Here is a 19,152-nt window from a genome sequence, read left to right on the forward strand (position 1 = left end):
GGATACGACTGAAGCGACAGCACCTATAGAATCACAAACCTTTTACAGCCCGTATTTCAATGGGAAGTAAATTAGGAAGTTAAGTGATTTCAAAGGTGGAAAGTCTCAACTAAGATAAGGCACCAAAGACTATTTAACGTTTCAAAACAAGCTTTAAGCGACTGGCACCAAGGAGTTGATGATAGTATCATTTTCCGTTCTTGTGTTCATTGCGTCAGCCCAGATGAGGCATCTGCCAGATGGGAAGCACTGTCCTCGGTCCTGGGATACAAGCGTGAATAAGACAGATACATCTCCTCCTCGTGTCCCTTCCATTCTGGGTAGGGATACAGCCAGGAAACAGGCAAGCTGACTAGACTGCTGCAGGAGCTCTGGGTGGCGTGACAGGGATGAACTGCTAAAAGGCTGCTTTGCTAGGCCGGTCAGGGAAGACCTTCTTGAGGCAGGGGAGGTTTCAGGGCATAGGAGCCAGTGATGTGATGAAGAGCATCCCAAGAATAGGGAACAGCAAGGCCAACTGTGCAGCATCTGAGGACATGAGATGACAGCATGTCTGGACCCTGGGGAGCAAAGAGCAGAACAGGACGGTGCTCGGCCGGCAAGGGAGAGCCTACAGGGGACCTGGTTAGGCCATGTTAGGGGCTGGATTCTTAAATGTATCAATCTTCCCAACAAATTGAAAAAAATCTGTTTTTTTTTCCTTTTGGAATCATTTCTTAAAAAGTACCAGTTAGAAAGTCCAAATAGGCTTACTCACCCAGAACTTCCGTTCAGCTTCCTGCGAGGAAGCCAAGATTGCAGCTCCCTGCTGTACTGGACGCAGAACAGGACAGGCACAGCATGTCAGGACCTGGAGCTGACAGTGTCCCACGTGCACCTGCTGAGTGAAGAGGGCTGCCTTCTCTATTGCTTCTTTCAAACCAGAGACGTCTCAACCATTGTCTCCATTCAAATCAATGAGATACCAGAGAAGGAGCTTCCTCATTTTCAAAAACTGCCTGTCACAAAATGTTAAAGCTCCAACTGGAGAGCCTTTTAAAAATAGCTAACATCTTCTCAATAATTCAGAGTAATTTTTATTTTTTTCTGTTCTCCTTAGTTTGTTTTCCATTTGTACCATTAGAAACTTCTAGTGTGATTTCCACGGCAACCACTAGAGGGAGAACTTCTACTGAAGAAAGTCATTTAAAAACACCTTCACTTGTTTCCTAAATCTGAACAACTCAAAAATAATGATGCCTCCCCAAGAGGAAAGATCATACAGGCATCTTGCAAATCTCAAATGTATTTTTTAATGAGTCTTGATAATAAGTAATAATATATATTCTGCAAAGAAGGGAATGGCTACCCACTCCAGTATTCTTGCCTGGAGAATTCCATGGACAGAGGGGCCTGCAGGCTACACTCCATGGGGTTGTAAAAATTGGACAAGATTAAAACAACCAACATTTTCACTTCAAAGATTTTTACATTCATAATTCATTTGCTTCTCCAAATGAATGACCAAGGGAACAGGTATTATGACCACTTGGCTAAAATTTAAAAATGCAAATGACTGAACCGAAGACAAACAAGATTTTAATTGAACAATCATATTAGGACTGAGGTCTGAGTATTTTTTTCAAATACATTATATTGTCTTCTTACAACTTTTTGTTGAGAAAATAGAAAACTTTATAGTCTCAGCTTTCCATCATATTGTAGAGTTCTAGATAAATATCTGGAAACACAAGAGACACTTAAATAACTACTGAATGTTGGGTGAGTTAACATATGAAAGAGAGTGAATGAATGAAGTTTCACTCCTTCTCTGCAGCGCTGTGTGCTAACATAGCACCTAGCCATAGGACACCTGTTCTCTTTCCAACCACACCTCATTTCCGAGGCAGCAGTTGCAAGGATGCCTAAGGATATTGCTTGCAGTTTAATAAGCCCCATGAAGAAGAGAGCTTTGTAATCCTTTCTCCAAGATCATGGAATCCTCATGTTATGGACTGAATGTTAGTGTCGTCCCCAAAATTCCTGTTAATATCCTAACTCCCCATGTGTCACGGTGTTGGAAGGTGGGGCCTCTGGAAGCTGATTAGCTCCTGGGAGTGGAGCCCTCATGAATGGATTAGTGCCCTTAAAAGGAATGAAAGAGGCATGAGAGAGATGTTCTGCTTCTCTTTGCCATGTGAGACTACAAGGAGAAGATGGCCATCTGTGAATCACAATCAGGGCCCTCACCAAGAAATCGACCACACTGGCACCCTGACCTCAGACCTCCAATCTGCTGAACTGCACGAAATACCACCCAGTTTATGGGATCTTGTTATGGCAGCAGACAGATACACCTCTTCTTGCTCCACCTCTCTAGACTGATTTTAGAAAATTTAAACTAGGGAATTTTGATTATTCCACTAAATCTTATACAAAGCATCAATATGACTCAAATACAGAATTCCCTCACACGGGTTAACTGCAGAGGAAAGAAGCAACAGCTAACTAGAAGAAAGACTTAAAGTTGTGACCTGTGCCTTCCTTTTGCTCAGATGGTGAAGACTCTGCCTGGAATGCAGGAGACCCAGGTTCGATCCCTGGGTTTGGAAGATCCCCTGGAGAGCGGAATGGCAAGCCACTGCAGGATTCTTGCCTGGAGAATCCCATGGACAGAGGAGCCTGGCGAGCTAAAGTCCATGGGGTCACAAAGAGTCGGACACGACTAACACTTTCACTTTCCTTCCTTTTGCGGGAATCTTGAAACATTTGCCACAAAGGTATACTATGGGTCTCTGCCACATCAAGTAAAACAAAAATATCAATACTATAAGTTACCAATTGCTATTAGAGTAAGTAAAGGACAGTTATTGAAATCCACTAAAGAGCCTTGAAAAAAAGCAATAATCCCCTGAGAGACACTAGACACTTCTTTTCGAGCAAGAAGGCTGCATTTGGTGGGATGTGTATATGTGGGGATAGGGTACTTGCTGTCTCTTCTCCTGCAGTTAACTTCCTCTGCACAATTAAGGAATCAAGAAACTGGCTCCTAGGAATTCCCTGGAGATCCAGTGGTGAGGCCTCTGCACTTCCATTACAGAGGGCCCAGGTTTCACTCCTGGCTGGGGAACTAAAACCCTGCAAGCCATGCAGCACAGCCAAAAAGAAAAAAAAAAAAAAAGACAGCCCCTCCTAAAATGAACAGATAATCCACAGTTTCATATAGTTTCAAATGTCATAAAATATTTTCAGGAGAAATCCCAAGAAGTGAAAAGTTTTTTAGTGCTTTCCTATAATTTCCATCTGCACACAATGAAAAAATGAATTAACCTTTTTAACAAGGGGGAAATATTTTTAATTCAAGTTATATACATTTCATATCTGATCTTAAAATTATCTCTGGCACATATTTTGTGTTAAAAAAAAAAGTTAAGCTGTTTCCTTGTTGTTTAATCTAAGAAGATAAATAATCAAGCGCTACTAGGCTGAGTCGTACCTAGTACTCCCCGTCTCTTCTTATCAAGAGCTGAGCTTACCAAAGACTCCTTGGAACTGGCAAAGAAACAAGGGCGTCTCCTCGGGCTGGTCCTTCCAGAATCCTTCACCAGGCTGATTTCAAGCGCACAAAGAAGATAAAGTTGAACTGGTAGGCTTCCTCATATCTGCTCATTCCGCACATTTAGTACATTCCTGGAGCAGCTGGTTTTGAAAAAGCTTATTTAAAAATTATCTGATTTTGTGCATTCAGTTTTTTGGATGATATCCCATGAAACTTTTCAAACAGAAAAAGTTCTTGTAGCTTTTTGAGCTCACGTACCACGTTTCTAGTGAATTTCTAAAATCCACTACTGAAAGGAGACAGTTATTGGTAATCGGTTCATATATAAGCTCTGCTGAATGACAAACGATTTTGTAAAGAAAAAAAAAAAGTCAGAGCCCCCTGGGAAAATCTTAAAAGCATACAGAGTTCACCACGAAGAAAAGTAATTCCATTTACAATGAGTATCAGAGGGGAAAAGATTCAACACATTTTGACAAAGTTAACATATTTGCTTTCTACAGTACTGTGGTATTTTCACAGATCTCTTGTCCATTCAAACTCAGAAAACTAACTATATCAGTAGAAAAGAATAAATAAAATTAGATTACCTAGGGGTCTAACAGAGCTCTGCTAAGTCGCGTCAGTCATGTCCAACTCTGTGCAACCCCACAGACGGCAGCCCACCAGGCTCCCCTGTCCCTGGGATTCTCCAGGCAAGAACACTGGAGCTGGTTGCCAATTCCTTCTCGAACGCATGAAAGTGAAAAGTGAAAGTGAAGTCTCTCTCTCAGTCATGTCCGACTCTTAGCATGGACTGCAGCCTACCAGGCTCCTCCATCCATGGGAGTTTCCAGGCAAGAGTACTGGAGTGGGGTGCCATTGCCTTCTCCAGAGCTCAGTGAGATTTAATAAATGTTTATATGTATTCAACTTTTATTCACATCATTTTAATCACTTTACAAATTAAATATAATTGAAAGTGCCATTGATACTTGAGTCAGAAAAATTCAAGCCTATAACAATACTTCTATATAACTAGGAGGTAGTTTTGAAATATGAAAATAGGACAACACTTGGAGAATTATTCTTAATTCTCAACAAAATGCAAATACTCCAAGTTCAACCACAAACTCCAAAGAAAGAAACTGCAAAACAATTTCTAGTCATTGAAATGTGTTTCAGGAGTGAAAAAAATAGCTTCTGGAGCTTTTAGATACAGATCTACTCTCAGAAAAACCTAGGACACTCTGCTACAGTCAACAGACCAGACAGCGCTCACCGAAGTATTTTTTGCTGTGGTTAAGTGGGTATGTTGGGGGTTGGGGGGGGGGGAAGTGGCAGAGGGGGCTGGAATGGGAAGATGAGGGCACAGAATCTTCACTTTAATTCTGAGAAAAAAATACTACTTTCAACGGCACATGGTAGTTTTAAATGCCTTTCCCCCGTCGTCTTAAATGCTTACCAGCATGCATCTTATTATTACAGCAAAAATCACCAACCATAAATTCAACTGTGTTAATTTCCAAACTATTCAAAATATATCACGTCAGAAAGTTGAGCTCTCAAAATGGAAATATGTACCAGTGTCTCCAATAATGTTGAATTAAAAACATGATGTTTACAAGGAATTTTCTCTTTCCTATGAATATTTAGAAAGATTTTTTTTTAAATTATTGTTTCAGGCTTCTGCTACCATGAATGCCACCCCTTCCAAAAAGCTCTGAGAAAAAGATTCTCCTCTCCACCAACTAGAATTTACTACTCTCATAGGTAAAACATTAATAAATGATGGAAAACCTCCATCTTTCATCTTGCCTACTGATCTTACCATAGGACAAAAACATGTTCCTTCCCCAAGATGACTATTTGTGCAACCAACCCTTGGAGCAAGCAACCGTTTCTTTTTTAATATTTTTTATAATTTATTTTTAATTGAAGAATAATGGCTTCACAATATCGTGTTGGTTTTTGTCATGTATTGACATGAATCAGCCACAGGTCTCCATATGTCCCCTCCTTCTTGAACCTCCCTCCCGCCCCATCCCACCCCTCTGGGTTGTCCCAGAGCCCTGGTGTGAGTTTCCTGAGTCATACAGCACACTCCCGCCGGCTCTCTGGCTCACCTATGGAAGCATGCCTGCTTCTGTGCTGCTGTCTCTATCCGTACCACCCTCTCCTTCCTTCCTCCTGCCAGTGTCCAGTAAGTCATTCTCTTTTTACGTATATTTGCCTGGAATTTTCAGTAGGACCAGTAAGTGGAAGAATCACACACCACGAATTCTTTTGCTCTTTCGTTACAGTAATTAAAAGCAAGTGACCACAAAAAGGGTGCCCCCAAAGGGAAGCCATTATTATGGTAGCAATCCATTATTTTCCCAATTACTGATTACAACAAGGATCTAAGGCTCTGCTTAGTTTCAGTTCAGTTCGGTTGTTCAGTCGTGGCGGACTCTGCGACCCCATGGACTGCAGCATGCCAGGCTTCCCATCACCACCTCCCAGAGTTTACTCAAACTCTTGTCCACTGAGTCAGTGATGCCATCCAACCATTTCATCCTCTGTCGTCCCCTTCTCCTCCTGCCCTCAAATCTTCCCCAGCATCAGGGTCTTTCCCAGTGAGTCAGGTCTTCACATCAGGTGGCCAAAGTATTGGAGTTTCAGCTTTAGCATCAGTCCTTCCAATGCACACCCAGGACTGATCTCCTTTAGGATAGACTGGTTGGATCTCCTTGCAGTCCAAGGGACTCTCAAGAATCTTCTCCAACACCACAGTTCAAAAGCATCAATTCTTCAGTGCTCAGCTTTCTTTATAGTCCACCTCTCTCATCCATACATGACCACTGGAAAAACCATAGCTTTGACTAGATGGACCTTTGTTGGCAAAGTAATGTCTCTGCTTTTCAACATGCTTTGTTAGGGTAAGTATTTTTCAAGGAAAAAATTAAAATTCTTCTACTTAAGCAACATAGAACTAGGAATATTTAGAAAGTATTAGTTCATTCACCTATCCCACAAACATTTTTGAGTGCCTCTTTTGTGAAAAGTTTCATGTGAGTGCCTTTCCAGAGTCCATGAAATCATATAATAATTTGGACGGTGACCCATCTTTTCCACTAATGAGTCCAGTTGTGTAGTACAATGGCAAAGGAAACAGAAATCCCCTCATCATGCTGCTGTTGCTGCCAAGTCGCTTTAGTCGTGTCCAACTCTGTGTGACCCCATAGACGGCAGCCCACCAGGCTCCTCCGTCCATGGGATTTTCCAGGCGAGAGTACCGGAGTGGGCTGCCATTGCCTTCTCCACCCCTCATCATGAGAGCTAAATAATGGGAAGGTTCTCTTTTTGACCATGGAATACAGCATGCATTCTAAACATCTACGATTCTAAATTTTATCAAATAAAGAAGGATATTAAGGGAGAGGAGATTTCATTTTCTACCAACCTGTTTCCAGAATTCTATAGTTTTTGCAGCTGAAAAACCTATAAATATATGGTGTTGGAACCCCTGTTATATCATGACAATTTTCCACAGAGAAGTATTCTAAGAGAAGAATAATTTGTGCACTAGATGTGAAAACGGCTCAGGAAATAGCACTTTTAGAAATCTAAATTTATATCCACTTTAAGATATATAGTACAAAAGGTTGGGGAGAGAGAAAATTCTAACCACAGCAGGAGCAGCCAAATGGCTGCAAAGCAGAAATAGAGTAGAAATTTAATCGATCCTTCCTTTGATTGCCATCATTCTTAGTTAGTATAGTAATGTCTCTTTCTTTACTACAACACACTACACAGCTTTGAAGCCTGCAGGACAACATGGCAGATGTATGACGTATACTACCACGTTCAATGTTAAAGGGGAGTTTGCAACATTAACCCACTCAGTTTAAAATTATCTTTTTTCAAAGTCATGATAAACACTGGCAGCATTGAAAGCTGGGGGATAAAAAAGTGTGCAATTAATTTTCCTTGGCTCGTCTTTCCAACCTAGGATGTAAATGGACTCCTCCCAGAGAGGCAGTATAGTCAGGAGCTTCACTAATACAGTAGACTAATTTAGACAGGTAATCCTTGGACAGGGAGTTCCTTGGACAGCAAGGAGATCAAACTATTCAACCTTAAAGGAAATCAACTCTAAATATTCATTGGAAGGACTGATGCTGAACACTTTGGCCACCTGATGTGAAGAGCTGACTCATTGGAAAAGACCCTGATGTTGGGAATGATTGAAGGCAAGAGGAGAAGTGGACGACAGAGGATGAGATGGGTGGATGGCATCACCAACTCAATGGACTGAGTTTGGGCACATTCCGGGAGATGGAGAAGGACAGGGAAGCCTGACATGCCGCAGTCCATGGGATCTCAAAGACTCAGACCGGACTTAGTGACTGAACAGCAACAGAAGGTCACAGGTTTACCTTTAAATTTTGTAATGGAAATATAGTTGACATACAATATTAAGCTGGTTTCAGTGTACAATATAGTGATTCAGCATTTGCATACATTATAAAGTGATCACCATGGTAAGTCTAGCGAGTATCTGTCCCCAAACAAAGCTATTAAAATATTAGTAACCACATTCCTCCTGCCATAACTCACATCCCTGTAGCTTCCTTACTTGACACCTCTTGTAGCCTTCAGCTGTTTCACCCAATCCCCATCCCTCTTTCCTCTGGCAATCATCAGTCTGTTCTCTGTAGCTACGAGTCTGTTTTCATTTTGTCTTGTTTGCTTGTTTTGTTTTTAAGATTTCACATATAAGTGGAATCAAACAGTACTTGTCTTTCTCTGTCTGACTTCTTTCACGTAGCACGACACCCTCTAGGTTCATCCGTGTTGTCACAAAGGGTAAGATTTCATTCTTTTTTATGGTCTAATAATATTACGCTATGTATTTGTGGAAATACTCTTTGAAAATGGACAAACGCTTCAAATAAGGGTTTACCTCACGCTCCCCAGAGAACTGGCTGTTAAACACACACCACCATGCCACTGGGCTCACAGACCCGCATGGGCTGGAGCGCTATCAGTCTGAGGGGACCCGACCCATACAAAGCCCATGTTGTACCACATAGACTGGAAGGGTCTTGTTGAGGATATTGTCAACAAATTTTAAAAACTGTTCTTGGAGAACACACTGGCCAAATTTCTCCCTTATATACCAGAAAGACACATGTTCTGGCTTGTTTTTATTCTGTGGACAAGGATGTTCATGTATCTGCATCCCTTTTGTATTGGATATTTAGAAAAATTAGACACAATTTGCAGGATACAAATTTATAAGATTTAATGATATGTGTGTGTGTGTACGTATATACACCTTGCTTAAGAATCTCACCCAGCTTCAGTTCATTTTTCTAAATTAAATTCCTTTTGCTCTGGTTCCACTTTACCGTTTTTTAAATCTCATCTTTCTATTTCTTTGTTTACATTTAGGAACTTATATATCTCTGCAAGGGACCAACACTATCAAAATAATCTTTCAAATAAATGATTAGGTTGCATAATTTGACTGTCAGATCCAAAATTATTTCTTATTCAAATAAAAAATTTTAATTACTTAGGCACAGATTCCATGAGAGAGGAAGCTACTCCCCAGCTAATCTGTAGAAAGAGGTGTTTAATGGATTAGGCTTGGCTGGAAGGTTGATCAAGTCATCCTCTGATGAACCCATCCTAATTTTTAAATTTTTAAATATTCATTTTAACTGAATAACATATTCTTAAGGAATGTAATGCAACTTTAATCCCATTTTATGAAAGCAAAAATATATATGAAATACAGGTGGTGGGCAGAAAGAGGACTATTTGGTACAAGTAGCAGAGTGATGGTATTTGCTTATTCTCTATTATAAATATGAGAATAAAACATTTCATGCATGCTAGTGTCAGGGGTTACTTCATGATATCTTAGTGGGAAAAACATACAGAAATGACTCAATGGCCCAGACTAAATGAACGCCTACTGAAATATACTTAATAATTGTTCATATAAATATAGGAAAAAGAGGGAAATGGAAAAAACATACTCTCCACCTGAAAGGCTTGCCAAAAAGACTAGCTTTTACAGAGCATGAAGCTTTGAAATGTTCAGAACTGAATCACCAGGCTTTCAGTCAGTCAGTTTAGTCGCTCAGTCGTGTCCAACTCTTTGCGACCCCATGGACTGCAGCACTCCAGGCTTCCCTGTCCATCGCCAACTTCTGGAGTTCACCCAAATGTCCATTGAGTTGGTGATGCCATCCAACCATCTCATCCTCTGTCGTCCCCTACTCCTCCCGCCTTCAATCTTTCCCAACATCAAGGTCTTTCCCAGTGAGTCAGTTCTTTGCATCAGGTGGCCAAAGTATCGCAGTTTCAGCTTCAGCATCAGTCCTTCCAATGAATATTCAGGACTGATCTCCTTCAGGATGGATTGGTTGGATCTCCTTGCAGTCCAAGGGGCTCTCAAGAGTCTTCTCCAACACCACAGTTCAAAAGCATCAATCCTTCACGCTCAGCTTTCTTTATAGTCCACCTTTCACATCCATAAATGATTACTGGAAAAACCATAGCTTTGACTAGATGGACCTTTGTTGGCAAAGTAATGTCTCTGCTTTTTAATATGCTGTCTAGGTTGGTCATAACTTTCCTTCCAAGGAGCAAGAATCTTTTAATTTCATGACTGCAATCACCATCTGCGGAAAGTCTGTCACTGTTTCCATTGTTTCCCCATCTATTTGACATGAAGTGATGGGACCAGATGCCATGATGTTCGTTTTCTGAATGTTGAACTTTAAGCCAGCTTTTTCATTCTCCTCTTTCACTTTCATCAAGAGGCTCTTTAGTTCTTCTTCACTTTCTGCCATAATGGTGGTGTCATCTGCATATCTGAGGTTATTGGTATTTCTCCCAGCAATCTTGATTCCAGCTTGTGCTTCATTGAGCCCAGCATGTCTGATGATGTACTCTGCATATAAGTTAAATAGGCAGGGTGACAATATACAGCCTTGACGTACTCCTTTTCCTATTTGGAACCAGTCTGTTGTTCCATGTCCAGTTCTAACTGTGGCTTCCTGACCTGCATATAGGTTTCTCAAGAGGCAGGTCAGGTGGTCTGATATTCCCATCTCCTTCAGAAGTTTCCAAAGTTTGTTGTGATCCATACAGTCAAAGGCTTTGGTATAGTCAATAAAGCAGAAATAGATGTTTTTCTGGAACTCTCTTGCTTTTCAATGTTGGCAATTTGATCTCTGGTTCCTCTGCCTTTTCTAAATCCAGTTTGAACATCTGGAAGTTCACAGTTTAGGTACTATTGAAGCCAGACTTGGAGAATCTTGAGCATTACTTTACTAGTGTGTGAGATGGGTGCAATTGTGCAGTAGTTTGAGCATTCTTTGGCATTGCCTTTCTTTGGGATTGGAATGAAAACTGACCTTTTCCAGTCCTGTGGCCACTGCTGAGTTTTCCAAATTTGCTGGCATATTGAGTGCAGCACTTTCACAGCAGCATCTTTTAGGATCTGAAATAGCTCAACTGGAATTCCATCACCTCCACTAGCTTTGTTCATAGTGATGCTTTCTAAGGCCCAGTTGACTTCACATTCCGGGATGTCTGGCTCTAGGTGAGTGATCACACCATCGTGATTATCTGGGTCGTGAAGATCTTTTTTGTACAGTTCTTCTGTGTATTCTTGCCACCTCTTCTTAATATCTTCTGCTTCTGTTAGGTCCATACCATTTCTGTCCTTTATTGTGCCCATCTTTGCATGAAATATTCCCTTGGTACCTCTAATTTTCTTGAAGAGATCTCTAGTCTTTCCCATTCTGTTCTTTTCCTTTAAGGGGGGCAACAAACAAAGATGTAACACACTGAATAGATGCCTTTACCCATCACTAAGCCTCTGATCTGACCGTCTGTTTCCATTAACTCTTCTCCAGCCTGTTGCCCGGACCTGCACCCATATACTGAGCAAAACCTCTGTGCTTCACAGTAAGCTTAGTGCCAAGACAGATGTCAAAGATGCATGGCAGGGCACCTGCCCTTAAGGAACTTCATTCATTCATTTCCATTGAACATGTCAGTCCATCAGCCTTGACTTTATTTTATTTTTATTTTTTTAGTTTTTTATATTTTTAATTTTAAAATCTTTAATTCTTACACGCTTTATACCTGTGTACCTGTGTATCCCTTTATACCTATGTACCTAACATACTACAAGATGATCAAGGTGCTCAGAAGAAATAGTCAATTCCTTCCCAGAAATGACCTACAGCCTGGTTGAAAAACCAAATAAAAGAGTTTTTACAACAAACTGAAAATTGTGTGGCACAGAAGAAAGAAGAAGGCTGGACACGGCAGCCAAACCAACCAGGAGAGGGATCAGAGGGAAGTTGGCGTGATGCTAATAATCATAATGACAAAGCTACTCTATAGCCATTTACTTTGCCTCAGGTATGAAGGTCAAAAATAAGTTTTAGGCTGACTATGTACATAAAGACCCACAGGACTTGTCCAGTAATAGAAAGAAGCAAGGAAGATACTTTTGCTGTCTTTTGCAGAGTTCTGCAGAATTCAAGAATCCTAGGCGTTGTGTGCCAATGCATGTGTATATGTTTGTTGTGCATGGGATGTACGGTAAGTACAAAGGACTTCAGGGAGACAGGAAGCCATGGGTAAACACTGCAGAAAGTTTCCAGATCAAAGCATAGAGCAGTTTAGCAGGTCTATCTGAGATTAACTGTATGAACAAAGTTATGGATATAACAAAGTAGGGAAAAAATCATCAATGGGAAGATAAACCTCTACAGAGATTCTTCTACACAGTCTCAAACAGAAAAAGAAAATATTTTGAACAAAATACTGAAGAACACTTGAATAAAAGTACAGAATCCCTTTTGGAGTTAAGTCTTAACATAATGAAAAATACAAGCAGCAGCTCATGCTTTCAGTAATTATAACTAACCCAAAGCAAACTGAATTTGTCAGTGTCTTTTCCCTAACACCACATGAAACCTGAACAACATCAAATAGCATCTCTTTTAAAAATGCAGAACAGAATCAAAACCAAAACTGTTACATGTTGTTATAAAAATTTTCCAGATTCATAAAATTTAAAGCAGTGGGTTACATCTATGTGTTAATTTTCTGCAAAGTCAAAGAAATGTATTTGTCCTGTGCAGATCTGCACTCAAATCCAATGAAATAATTTTTGTTTGTGCCTGCAGCTGTGAGAACAGCAAGGTAACTTGTGTCCCTGGCCTGTGACTACTGACTCTGAATGCTAGATCACTGTGTTTTTTTCATTTCCTATAAAAAGTGAGTTGAGTCAAACAAAACACTTGAATGGTATCCTTCACATTCAAAGTTCTTTTCAAATGATGGCCACTTAAAGAAATGAATGCCTCCTCGGAGTTCAGGAAACCATTGTCTAGTGAGGCAAATTTACTGTTCTACTTTGTAGGATTGGGTTTCAGGTGTAAGAACTGCTGTTGTGCTTGAAATGTATTTTCAAAGACACTGCCATGGAGAGCTATAAAGCAGCTTTCAAGCACTGTTTCCAAATTCACTTGCTAAGTGATAGGGCAAAGTGTAAAACAATGGCCGAAGCTTTATTCTAAACAGAGATGTTGGTCTTTTTCTTTTTCTTTCTTTTCCTGACCAGAAAGACAAGCTTCCACATATCCCTGGAGATCTCTGGAGACCTTTGCCTCTGGTCACTCCGAGTGTATATCAGCAGTCCATTAAAGGCTTGCATCCCGATCACATCTTAAAATGAACTGGGGGGTTATTTGCTTGTACTTGGAATGTCTGCTTTGCCGCAGCACTAGGGTTCCCGAAAGGAGGCACGGTTTCCACTAGAAGAACGCTCTCTCGTTTCACCCACAGAGCCACAGCCACCCAATGATTGCTCCATCACAGTGAACTTCACTTTGGACAAAAAGCCACTGTGATCCACTTGCCTCCTCATTTGTAATGACTAGGATTTGTCTTCAGATCCAATCACAAGCCTGCACCTGAGGTGAAGGAATGAAGAGTGTCCCTGGCATCTGAATATATGCTACATTTGCTTAGAATTCACAGCTCCAAAAAAAAGGCTTCCACTTAACCTACCGTCACCAGAACCGGACAGTTGCAGGGCGGCAGAACGCCCCGATCAGCCGAAGAAATCAATTCAGGTGTCAAAGAGAGACACTGCTGAAATGAAACATTAAAACAGATAAAATGAGCCACTTTCAAAATGTCTGGATACATGGGGACTGAGAGTCCTGGGGAACTCTACATTCACATTCCATACACAGTAATGTCTCCGTCCTCATAGTGCCTAGTGTAATGGTCCATACGTGATGCGTGTGCACAGCATAGCCAGCCTCACACACTGTGACTGGATGTGTAGCAGGTTACCTCTGCATGATTGCCATTCCACAACCTCTCAGCACTGAGAAATGATCCTCAACACACACCCCAGACACATCAGGTCAGTTCAGTTGCTCAGTCATGTACAACTCTTTGCGACCCCATGAATCGCAGCATGCCAGGCCTCCCTGTCCATCACCAACTCCTGGAGTTCACTCAGACTCACGGCCATTGAGTCAGTGATGCCATCCAGCCATCTCATCCTCTGTTGTCCCCTTCTCCTCCTGCCCCGAATCCCTCCCAGCATCAGAGTCTTCCAATGAGTTAACTTTTCACATGAGGTGGCCAAAGTACTGGAGTTTCAGCTTTAGCATCATTCCTTCCAAAGAATACCCAGGGTTGATCTCCTTCAGAATGGACTGGTTAGATCTCCTTACAGTCCAAGGGACTCTCAAGAGTCTTCTCCAACACCACAGTTCAAAAGCATCAATTCTTCAGCGCTCAGCCTTTTTCACAGTCCAACTCTCATATCCATACATGACTACTGGAAAAACCATAGCCTTGACTAGATGGACCTTAGTCAGCAAAGTAAGGTCTCTGCTTTTGAATATGCTATCTAGGTTGGTCATAACTTTTCTTCCAAGGAGTAAGCGTCTTTTAATTTCATGGCTGCAGTCACCATCTGCAGTGATGTTGGAGGCCCCAAAAAATAAAGTCTGACACTGTTTCCACTGTTTCCCATCACATGCACACAATGCAGTGACTGCTGTAATTATACCAGTTTAAAAAGAAGATAAGAGAAAAGGCGAACATCAGAATGTTAGTAGCACTGGCGACTTGGGGCTTGGGCTGGTTCACTCACTACAGACGCCCGGGTATGTGCAATGCCTTTTAAGACTAGACTTTGCTGCCCCGTGTGGCCACAGAGTCAGTGATCAAACCTCAGATATATTCCTGCCTCACCACCCTACACACACAGAGTCATACAAAATTAGTGAATTAAAGCAAGAATTTTAGCGATAACATAGAGGAAACATACACACTACCATATGTAAATCAGAGAGCCAGTGGAAATTTGCTATAGGATGCAAGGTGCTCAACCTTGGTGCTCTGTGACAACCTAGAGAGGCAGGAAGGAGGGGGAGGCAGAAGGGAACCTCAAGAGGGAGGGGATCTACATCTACCTGGGGCCTATTCGTGTTGATCTATAGCAGAAACCAACACAGTATTGTAGAGCAATTATCCTCCAATTAAAAATAAATAAGTTAAAAAAAATGGCCACTCATCCATCCAGGAGAGTTCTAGATAGTTTTAAATGAATGCAGGCTAAAAATGCAAATCCTGAGAGTCTGAGTCACTGTCCTCTTTAATCATAAATAACATTAATTAGGAAACGACTGCCAGACATTGTTCTAGGCAATGTACGCATTCAATTTTCTGCAATTATTATAACAACACTATGAGATAGAAACTACTATCCACATCCCATTTTAAAGAGGAGAAAACTGAGGGGCCAACAGGTAAAGCAGCCTCCCCACTGAATATAGCAAAATCACCACCAAATAGTCTACTTTGGAATTCAAAATCACCCTGGTTGATTTTCTTAAATAAGCTCCTATTAGACCACACAGGTTGGCACCAGTATGTTCCAACTAAACTTTTTTTTAAACCACATGTCAGACTTGGGGTAAGTTTTCAAATAATTTGAACACAATAAAATATAAACATTTTAAAACTATAATCTATTTCTAAATATAGAATTTAGCCATTTTGTGATGAGTCAGATACTGCTTTGAAATCTCTCAGGGTTACCATAGGATCTAGCCGTCATACTCCTTGGCAATTACCCAAAGGAACTGAGAATTATCCAAAGGGATGTGAGAACCCACACAAAAACCTGCACACAAATGTTCATGGCAACGTCATTCATAGTCGCAAAAAAATGGAAGCAATCAAGATGTCCTTCAACAGGTGAATAGATACGTGAATTGCAGTATACCCATACAATGGAATATTATACAGCATTAAAAAGCAACAAGTTATCAAGCGATGAAAAGATAAGGAGGAATCTTTCTCTTAGATGCATCTAAGTTAAAGAAGTCCATCTGAAAAGACTACATCGTTATATGACATTCTGGAAAAGGCAAATGTGTGGAGACAGAAAAAGGTCAGTGGTTGACAGAGGTCCAGGGTGATGAAGGGAGAGATGTATCCGTGGAACACAGGGACTGTTATTGTCTGAAACTATTCTGTTTGAGGTTATAATGGTAGCTACCTGTCTATGCATTTGATAAAACCCAAAGAACATGCAATACAAAGAATGAACTCTAGTGTAAACTCTGGACTTGATCTGATAATAAGGTATCAATGTTGGCTCATCAATTATAACAAATGTACTACATTAATGCAAAACAGTAATAATATCAGAAACTGTGTGTCTGAGGAAGGATGAGGGGTAAGTATGAACTCTATACTTTCTGCTCGATTTTTCTGTAACCGGAAAACTGCTCTAAAAATATGCTTATTAATTTTTTTCAATAAATGCCACAGAATAGCACACAGTGATATTCTGAAGATGCGTGCCAAGTGATCTCAGTCGTGCCCATCTCTTTGAGACCCCATGGACTGCAGCCCACCAGCCTCCTCTGTCCAAGGGCTTCTCCAGGCAAGAATATTGGACTGAGTGGCCATGCCCTCCTACAGGGGATCTGCCTGACCCAGGGATCGAACGCTGTGTCTCTTACATCTCCTACACTGGCAGTCGGGTTCTTCACCACTAGTACCACCTGGAAAGCCCTTTTGAAGATGAACAATTATTAAGTATGAAAAATAAAGCTATCAGATTATTTTTACTCACAAAGCCAATTCAGCAATAGCCTTCAGATATTATTGTTCTTTACAACACAATGATACTGAAATATTCCACTGTGTCCTTCCTTTTTCCTTTTTTTCCTTTTTCATCAAAGAAAACTTCTCCTACCAAAAAATATTTGGCAAATCCTCTGGAAATAGAAGTCTTCTGCTCATGTGCTTTGCCACCTCATGATTAACAAGTTTGTTTTCATCGGAAATCTGCTTTGGAGGCTTTTGCAAAAACACACCACACTTGTGCTTTATAACAGAGAAGGAAAGCGAACGTTGGAGGTCACATTCTAGTTGCAGTGAACACATGGGCCACTTGGCTGCTGAAAGCTTGGCAGTTATCAGAACTACAATCAGGAGACTCTTGATGGAGAAGAAAACATAAAGAAATCAGGAAAAACAAACAAAAATGCTAGAAACAGTAGCACCCGACTCTGCAATATAGTTCCTGGTTGGATTTTATGTTTGTGGATGTGTGTGTGTGTGTGTTTTCACACACACACACGCATCCACTGAGAAACGTTTATTAAATAGGGAGCTAAAGGAAATACACACAAAAGCCGCTGGGCATGGTTTCTTCTCTCTTTGAAAGAAAAACCCAATTCATTCTAAGCTCATTTCTTTTCTTATTCAAATTAGATTTAAAGGGTCATAGCAGGGTTGTGGAGCTTATCACCATCACAAGTGAAAAACAAATCCAAGAAAGCCTTATCTTTGAAGTCACAAGAGAATTCCCTTGTGCTGAAATAAAAGGTCACGTTAAAAGGCAGCAATTGTAACAAACACAAGATTCTATGTCCTTTGTCACCCTTAATTCAAATGAGTAACCTGTCGGAAGCGTCTTCCGAATGGCAGGTCCACTGCACTACCCCTCTGTCAGCATCAGCTGACACTCACAGCCTTTCCAAGATGCAAGAGCAGGGCCTGCAGGACAAAGGAGCCGGCCAGCGCCTGGAGTCCCATCCTGCTGCTGACCAGCATGAGGCACCCCTGGGGAATTCAGCAGGAGTCCCCCAGCACAATACAGCCTTAGTGAGCAAAGTCAAGGAGACAGACCCCAGAGAGAGTCCACTTGCTAGAGAAAGCCTGCTTGTCTTCAGCACCCATCGCCTTCAAGGATTTATCTTCAGCTCAACTTTATAACACAGAACATGTTCAGGTTTCTGTAGCCCCAAGATCTCAGCAACTCGGATTAAAACTGGCCCTCCCCTGCCACCAACTCCAATGAAACCCTGTCCTGCAGGGCAGCACTGAGCTGTACTTTCCCTTCATTTGCTATGAAAACACGGTCTCTTTAAAGGAGCCTACACTTGCCTTTAGGTTACTACTCACCTAACCCAGATAAGCCTGTTCTCTGAGTCACATTTACTTTCAAAGCTCAACTCAGACAAGGAAATAGAGTAGGTATGACATGCCTAAATAATGTGTAGATATGTGTTTAAAAAAATTCATCTCTTCCACATAAAAATGAGGACTAACACACTCATAAAGACATCCCACCACACCTCTCCCCAGTCAGCCTCCTCTCCCCTCTAGACTTCCCGTCTCAGAGAGAAAGCAGAACAGGATGCAGCTATCAAGAGAACCAAAGAGAAAAGGGCTGAAGATGGGCACGGTAATAAGAGAGATAGTACAGGGAAAATAAGGGCCAGAAGCCTCTGACTGAGGCTGCCTTCCCCTTTTTTTAAGGTTTTTGACATAGAGCACTAAATGGACTTTTCCAGAAAAGTAGAGTAGTGATGGTGTTGAAATCAGCAGTACGGTATGGCTACAATTTACAGAATGTGTCATTTTGCGGGGTTTGGGGAAGAGAAACAAATAGAGATAAAAATTTCATCTTAGGGAAGTCAGTTATGAGTTCTCTGGACTTTGGGTGGTAGAAACAGAGTTACTTCCTCGGCAAGACAAGCACAGCCACACTGCTGGGGGGGTGCGGAGATGGGAGGAGCCGAGCACCCTGTTCCCTACTTGAAAAATATTTCCAGTCAGAAGAGAGTCACGAGCGCTGTAACTGACCTAAATTCTCCCTGCTGCTACTATTCATTCTCGCTTCCTTTCACATTATGATTCCCTGCATATGCTTTATTCTCCATCAGATCATTCAGAGAACCCTAGCTTTGCTCTAAAATTTATTTTAAAAGCCACAATGTTTTTAGATTTGTATCAGATGCAGCTACTAAGCTCTAGAAATTTTGCTTCAAACTTTCTTGAGCCGGAAATGCATTCACAAACAATACAATATTCCAGTGTATCTTACTGCTACTAAAAATAAAACATACAGAGAATCTGCTCAAAAACCATTTTATCTGCATTAAGATGCAAGATCTTTGATGATGGTTAAGTTCATGCCAGTAATTATTTCTAGCAAGATCCACAGATAGAAACAACAACAGCAAAAAAAAAAAAAAAAAAAACCTGAACATGGGATTTTAAAA

At 41.1% G+C, this 19,152-nt stretch overlaps 1 protein-coding gene across 4 annotated transcripts in view; it reads right to left on the reverse strand.

Annotated features, from left to right (window-relative positions):
• The window catches only part of GPM6A (glycoprotein M6A), a 249,754-nt gene that overhangs the window by 210,320 nt on the left and 20,282 nt on the right, over nt 1–19,152 (reverse strand). The window contains exons 1-2 of one of the 4 annotated variants that reach the window (XM_069573106.1): nt 4,129–4,282; nt 3,516–3,588 (exon numbers count right to left, since the gene is read on the reverse strand). The exons of 2 other annotated variants lie outside the window; for them this stretch is intronic. The gene's annotated coding sequence lies outside the window, so the exon portion shown is untranslated. Of the gene's footprint in view, nt 1–3,515; nt 3,679–4,128; nt 4,283–19,152 lie in introns of those variants that run through there. One more of the 4 variants, XM_069573104.1, reaches the window with a different exon arrangement.

The sequence above is a fragment of the Ovis canadensis genome, chromosome 26, assembly GCF_042477335.2.
Source record: "Ovis canadensis isolate MfBH-ARS-UI-01 breed Bighorn chromosome 26, ARS-UI_OviCan_v2, whole genome shotgun sequence".
NCBI classification, from domain to species: Eukaryota; Metazoa; Chordata; class Mammalia; order Artiodactyla; family Bovidae; genus Ovis; species Ovis canadensis.